The sequence below is a fragment of the Ovis aries genome, chromosome 8 (assembly GCF_016772045.2).
Source record: "Ovis aries strain OAR_USU_Benz2616 breed Rambouillet chromosome 8, ARS-UI_Ramb_v3.0, whole genome shotgun sequence".
In the NCBI taxonomy this organism is placed as follows: Eukaryota; Metazoa; Chordata; class Mammalia; order Artiodactyla; family Bovidae; genus Ovis; species Ovis aries.
Window position 1 is genome coordinate 16,678,752 of NC_056061.1, and position 7,893 is coordinate 16,686,644.

The window sequence follows — 7,893 nt, forward strand, 5'->3', positions numbered from 1 at the left end:
CTTTTACTACCCCTAAGCCAAGGGTGATGGGCTAGTTACCTACTTTGTAACATTGACTTTCTCTGCCTGTCTTCCATCTTCCTAAAATAGCACTTGTCACCACCTCTTTTCCATAGGCTAGACCAACAGAATCACTGTGATAGAACATGGTTCATGGGGTAGAGAGGTAAAAATGCCTTGCTTTAATACTTGTCCAATATTTTCCACACCTCTCTTGGGTGTCTCCCCCAGTGGAACACAGGCTAACGGCAGCAGAGGCTTCAGCTCCTCGTCTGTGTAGACCAGCTGGCTGATTTCTAAATCTCAGTTGTTTACTTCCTTAAAGCACATGGTCTGTTTGTCATGGATATGACCCTAATAAAGACCTGTGCAATACTTAAAGAATGAAATACATTGTAAAACCTTTCATCCATCAAATGTCTGTCATGCTGCCAGGCCAGGTGGAGTAATAATTGTGCTTGCATGTATCAGCAAATAACAGTGTAATAGATGAAACTACTTCAAGTAATTAACTTACTCATAGCTTTTTTTTTTTTTGGACAGAAAGAAGCCAGAAAGGCTGAAGTCATGAAGCGTAGGAAAGAATGAGGCAAGTGGAGAAGGTCATCATAGCATCATGCTGTCTGTTTAAACACTGAAAAGACAAAGTCAGCATGATTACACACACACACACACACACATTCAATCACCAGAAAAGAACAATAGTTACTGGGTGAACATAGTAATGCATGAATGAATAAGTAATCATGGTATATATACTTATATTGTAAAAAAGACAAACCAATGTATATTAAGCAGTTTTAATTTACCCATTGTGTTAATTTCTTGTGGCTACTAATAAAAATTATTAAAATTTTGGTGACTTAAAATAACAAATTTACTCTTCACAGTTCTAGAGCCTAAAGGTCCAAAGTCAAGGTGTGGGCAGGATTATTTCTTTCCAGAGGTTTGGGGGAGAATCCATTTTTTGTGTCTTCTAGCTTCTGGTGGCAGCCAGCATTCGTTAGCATTTTTTTGGCTTATGGCTACATCCTTCCAATCTCTGCTTCTCTCTTCACATCACCTTCTCTGTGTGTCGAATCTCCCTCTCTCCTATAAGGATACATGTGATGGCATTTAGAGATTATCCAGAAAATCTAAAATAATTTCCTAGGCCAGGGAAGGAGAGGACACAGATAAAAAGAAGAGAAACATCTGATTTTCTGGCAATATATCAACCAGGCTCAAATGAAATGGACTTTAGAAAGTTCTAGATTTCTATAACCAAGGAAATCCTGGTCTTCAATGTTCTAGCTCTGTCCTAAAGGTGCTTACCACTATTCTTGACCTCGATTTCTCAAGTTCACCTTTCATCATTTTTGAAATTAATTTCTTGGGGATTTTGACCATTGTAAATTAATATTTAACCAAATATGCAATGATATAAGTGCCTATCACAGTGCAAATGAGGAATAATTAATATATAATCAAGAAGGATGGAGAAGGAAATGGCAACCCACTCCAGCATTCTTGCCTGGAGAATCCCATGAGCAGAGGAGCTTGGCTAGCTGCAGTCCATGGGGTCGCAAGAGTTGGACATGACTTAGTGACTAAACCACCACCACCACCAATCAAGAAGGAGCATGGAAACTGATCATTTATTTTCATGTATCCTTCAGTTGTGTCCCACTGCCACCCCACAGTCCACCCTAAACCCTAAATAAAATGTAGATGGGTAAAGGAAAAAAAATTGACTATGTCTGTGTGGCTTCAGTATTGCAGATTCCAGGAAATGTTTAGAACTCCTTCAGAAAAAATGAAAAACAATAAAGTTTTCCTAACATACACATGGTTTAATAATAAAATTTAATTAGTTGTGTTAACTCCCTGGGTACTTTTTGTACAATTTCTTTTATATAATTAATATTAGTTATCATATCAAAACAAAGGCTCCTTCTATTTCAGTGTTATAACCTTCAGGACACATGGCTTCCATCTTGTGTTCAATGGATGGCCCACCCCCACCTTCCCATCACTGGAAAAGGGAAAGGGAGTAAGGGGAAGACATCCCTTCAAGGAAAAACCCAGGAAGCACTTTGTCTTTCTGCTCTAAAAGCCAGAATCAAATCACATAACCACAACTAGTCTCAAGGGAAGCTAGAAAAATGTACTCTATTTTGAATGGCCTTGTAATAGTTAAGATTCCATTGCCATGGATGAGGAGAACATGGGGATCAACTAACTCTCTCACAGTCCACCCTTTTGCCTAGCCATACATCTGTGGTACTCTTCTCACACACAGGGCACATTCACGCCCTCTCCAGATCTCATTCAAGCATCTGACAACCTGCTAGAATAAGAGACAAGGTATGTGCCCCTCTATACTAAATTTACAGTGGTGGAATAGGACTAGGATAACTGTCTTAAAATCTCTAATTTTAAACAAGGAAAAAATAGGAAATACTGAACAGTTATCTATCCATAGAGATTACCAAGGACCGTTGGTAAGAATCATGAAAACTATATGCCTTAGATTAAGCTCCTTATATAGTCTACTGCCCTAATTTGTCTCTCTGTGAGGAACCCACGACTTTGCCCACTGGGAAGGTTATTTCTAGTCTAGCGTCCTCTGCGGTCATCTCTGAAGTATATTTGAGGGCTCCCCTCCTTTTTTCAATTTGATTTCTTCTGGTTCAGAATGATCTGATTTTAGTTTGACTCATAATATCTTTGTAAACTTAATTTGTACATTAAAGTTTAGTAGGTTTCCAATGTTTTTGATCCTACTCAATTTCATCTGGGAGTAACCACAACCAAAGTTTTGGACATAATTTTAAAATCTGAAATCACTGTTGTTTTTTTGACTTACTGGTCTCTGTATTCTACTATCTTACCCCACTTTCTCAACACAATGGATACTTCTAGAGGATTTTGGAAGATTTACCTTGGCTAAAAAAGCAAAGCACTTAATCTGACCGTTACTACTTGTCTGTTCTCAATATCTAGCTGATACTGTGAGGCCCCAAATCACCAGCAGAAATATTTCCCACCCATGAGGTTGACAGTCTTGAGGAGATATCAAGGAAGGCATTGTATAGAAAGTGATACTTTGAAAGGTAAACAGAATTTAGATGAAGATACAAACGAAAAGTGATTCAGTCAGAGGAAACAACAGGAAAGGCCGTGGAGGTAAGATGAATGTGGTAAAAGATAAGAAACACTGGCAAACAGACTAAGATTGGGACTTTCTGCTACTGAAAATGTAGAAGAAGCCAGATGATGGAAAAGTTATATACTACATTAAGAAGGGCCATTTCATGCTTTGAATAGTGGTGTGGCAGTTTAGTTGCTAAGTCATGTCTGAACTTGCAACCCTAGGGGCTGAAGCCCTCCAGGCTCTTCCATCCATGGGATGTCCCAGGCAAGAATACTGGTGTGGGTTACCATTTCCTTCTCCAGGAGATCTTCCCAACCCAGGGATTGAGCCTGTGTCTCCTGCGTTGCAGGAGAGTTCTTTACCCCTAAGCTACCAGGGAAGCCCAGGTTTTGAAAAGGGTGGTAGCTAAATAGATTTTTGATAGTCCCTTCTAATCACAGTGTGCAGGATGGATTTAAAAAACAAAAACTTTGAGACAGCACCACCATTTAGAAGGTTATTATATTAATCCAGAGAAGAGGTGCTGAGAGAATGATAAAAGGCCAAGAACGTTTTAATAAATAAAGTCTATAGGACTTGGTGGTTGTTTGGTTGTAACCGTGTGAGAGAAAGGGAGAAGGCAAAGTCCAGGAGTAGCAAAGGAAGACTGATTCTATTCAGAGGTGTGAAGACGGAAGAGTCATGAATTCCAGGGGTAAATATTCAGAGGAGGTAAGCACAAGATGCTTTTTTTCTCAGGAGATAATCATGTCAGAGAAATTTCTTGAGGAGCTTTCAGTAAACAGAAACAATTAAAATTTTGAAGCCAGAAATATATCTCTAGGATAGAGTATATGCTGTAAGAAGGAAATCTGAAGATCATCGAAGTCCTAGAGGAAAGCAGAAAAAGAGAAGCCTTTCAATAAACCAGGAAGGAAAGTCAGAGAAGAAATAAGAAGAGAATCAAAGGAGTAGTGTAAAGGAATTGCTCCCGGGGGTGGGGAAAAAGGCCAGATTGCAGTAGGTTGAAGAGTAAATGGGGAAAAAGATGAACGAGAAGGAAAATGCTGCTTTGACATTTACAGTGGGAGAACAGAGGGGGAAACAGGCTCAAGCTAGAACTTCTTTTAAGGATAGGAGAGGTTTATCTCTAATATAAACCAAAGGCAATGAGGGCAGGGGAGAAGTGGGGGAAATGGAGGGATGAGGTCCCATTCCAAGAAGAGAGGAAATCACGAGCATGGTAGAGAGATTAGCCTTGATCCTGAGCGAGGGCTCGTCCTGGATTGAAAGATGTGCATGTACATCAGTGTATCAGAACTGGGGAAGAGAAAGTTGAGGGATGTTACACACTTAGGGGTTCCAACCAGTTCATCCTAAAGGAAATCAGTCCTGAATATTCACTGGAAGGACTGATGTTGAAGCTGAAACTCCAATACTTTGGCCACCTGATGCAAAGAGCTGGCTCATTTGAAAAGACCCTGAAGCTGGGAAAGATTGAAGGCAGGAGGAGAAGGGGACAGCAGACAATGGGATGGTTGGATGGCATCACCAACTCAATGGACATGAGTATGAGTAAACTCTGGGAGTTGGTAATGGACAGGGAAGCCTGGCATGCTTCAGTCCATGGGGTCGCAAAAAGTCGGACATGACTGAGCAACTGAACTGAACTGAACTGAAATGATACTTAGTTAACTTGATTTTACAGGTAAGTGTAAAGGAGTTGTGAGTGAGCACACTTTGAATCTGCTACTCTCTTCACATTCTCTGCACTTAATACAAGATTTAGATCAAGCCCAAAGAAATGGGGATTAGATGTCCTGGGAGAAGGCAGGAATACACAAGAGTAAACAAAACAAAAACTTAGAAGTTGATCTCAGCAGTCCCTGCTGTGGGGGTTCGAGTGTGGTCACATCCTTAGGAGGTTCTGCCTGCTCCCGTGGCGTCTGCCTTTACCTCCTTCTCTTACAGAGTGGAGGTTTTGGAATTCCCATTCAATCCACTATCAGTCCAGAATATTCAGCTGGAGCTACCTGGACATAGTTATTTTTGAAAATTGGGCTTTAAGCATCAGTAGGACTTGACCAAATTTGTGCTAATTTTAAAATGTACAACACTTCTTTGATAGTTGATCAAACATCCTGCACATTTGAACTGCTACTCTTAACCATTCTGTGATGGCTATTTTTTCATACTACATTTATCTGAACTTAGTCAAATATAAGGCACCATTTGAAAACCAAAAAGAAAAAAGAGAGAGAGAGAGAATAAGAAAGAAAGAGAAGAGACCGAAAATTACCATATGAGCTGAACTTACAGAATCAAAAATAACGTCATCTGGTAAAGAAACGCTTTCTGAGTAACTCTCCACAATTGCTGGTGTGGGTTAGAGTTTCAGAGTTTATGCCAAGGCTTTTTGGAACCCATACCTAAATAGTCTCTTCCTCATTCTTCTTTTAAAGCTACTTCATAACCTGAGTCTTCTGAGATCTATAATGAGAGGGAGAACAAGTCAAATTTTAGGAGATTCTGCCACACAGGCACTATGTGAAAATAAATTCTGCAGAATTGCATTTCTTGTTAGAATCACCTGCAGCTGTTTCTGTGGCCTGGATTTTGACTAAGGCTACAATACTGTGTGCCTGTCATACAGACACCTGAAGAAAGCGCAGCAGTTGCACCTTAAATATAGTGGTTTGCTTGATTATCTATTGCCTGTTTAAATGATATTTGTTCTTGATTTTATTAGATTTATTTTATTCTCTTTAAGAAAATTACACAAGATACTATCAAAAAATGCAGTATTTAGAAAATGTATAGAGTTAAGTATGTTACTGTTCTCTTTTATCAGTGTCTTCATTTTAATCTTTTCTGACTCTGATCAAGAATATAATATCAACTCAAACTTCAGATCAACACCAATCTAGTTTCTTCATTCTCACATTTAATCTTTGTTCTCTTTGCTGAGGGATAATTTCTGCTCTATATAAGGCAGGTTGAGTACATCGCCACATATATAAGTACTCCCTCCTCACACATGCACACTCCCCTACACACACAGACACACACAGACACACACACACACGCAGGATTTCTACAGGAGGAAGAGAAAAACTGAAACAAACAAACTTCTGTGACAAATTTCCCAAACTGGACCAAAAATAGCACTTCTGCACGAAAACCATCAATTCAATGCAAAAAAAAAAACAACCAAAACTTACCATCTGGTTACTGTCAGGTCAACAAGGGCATAAAAGAAGACTCTGTTTTTATACTTGGATTTATTTTTCTTTTACCAAACACTCTGGGTTTCTTCCACTGTGTGTATTGTGTCTAGAAAGGGCATATTTGGTCTTCCACATTCAGATAGTCTTAGCAGAATTCTGTTGAAGCACTAGCAGTATTTTGTACTTGTCACTCTCAAATGCGATAAGCTACACTCACTCTTTTAATGACAGAGTCTCAAATTCTGATGAAATAGCATTTCTTACTGTTTTATGCAGACTTGGACCATCATAACTTTACCTCACTTTAGCACAGGTTCCCGTACAGAACTCTGGTACCAGGAAAACAGCAAAACCAGAAAGGAGCAAGGCCCTGAATAGCACCCAGGAATTGTCCCCAGTGGCCTTGTTTGAAGATGTTCATGATGTGAACCCTGGTATGCACTGCCAGGTTTCCCAGCTTCCAGAGTGTGAAGGCTGCACTGAGAGCTTTCCTCGCACACAGCACAGCTGCTTTTATTTCTCTAATAATGAAAAGAGCAGAAACACATCTGTTTTCATGCTCTGCTGTTGACAGTTCACCAAAAAATGTGCATTCAACAGTTTTTATCCAAATAGACAGAGACATGTTGGGTCCAAAACACAGAGAGGTTATACGACGTTTTGGTTTTAAGTTTATGCAAGAAATTCAATTTTTACATTTTTATGTCATGCCTAGAACAAATTTCTCTTCAAATTCTGACAATATTCTTAGTGAGGTTCCAGGCTGTTTGCTGGAGTGTCACTGCAGTGTGTTGAAGCTTATTTCTACTTTTTATAAAGTCTATTTTGAGATAGTTATTTGACTAAAATTGAATTGTGCAAAACATTTTAGTCTTCAAAGCAAGGGATGGTAAAGAGTACAGACGCATATATAATGGGCTTATGATGTAACAGAAATATGTGAGCATAGACCATTGCTTCTTTTTGTGATCTGATCATTCTTTAGATTCTCTTCCCCTAAAAAAACCCAGCCTAAAAATAAAAAAAAAAAAACCATCATTTTTCTTTAATAAAAACTTGTGTATAAAAAATGTTCAGTTTAACAGATTAATATTTTTCACAGTTTGGGATGACAAAACTAATAGTGTGATTTTACCACTCATGAAGCAGAGAAGGGGAGAGGGGGGATAAGATATATAGCATGTGAAATTGCATACCCCTCCAAGGGAAGACGTTTTCCAACATGTCTTTTCAGGATGCCCTGTGTAAATGAGTGGTGACTGAGTGGCTGTGATCAATGGAGAAGGATTTGGGAGGAGAACAAAGAAAGGGAAGATTGTTGGCTTTCATCTTAGAGTTCATTTCAACCACATCAAATAGATATTTAAAATATATTACTATATGCTATTAAATAATAATAATAATTATGTCATTATTTTAAATATTTTAGATTATTAGAACCAAAATATTTTAAACACATACCTAGGTTTTCTACCTATGCTATTATTCTGAGTAACCTCTTTTTGTTACTAATTTGAGGTTGTTCCATCTAATAATAACAGTTAATTGACT

General features: G+C 38.6%; 1 long non-coding RNA gene across 1 annotated transcript; it reads right to left on the minus strand.

The window, feature by feature from the left end:
* Positions 1–786: 786 nt before the first annotated feature.
* On the minus strand, positions 787–5,606 carry LOC132660186 (uncharacterized). Its single transcript, XR_009601495.1, has 2 exons — positions 5,545–5,606; positions 787–1,092 (listed from the first exon to the last, which is right to left on the minus strand). It is a non-coding gene; the product is annotated as an uncharacterized LOC132660186 (long non-coding RNA).
* Between the last annotated feature and the right edge of the window lie 2,287 nt (positions 5,607–7,893).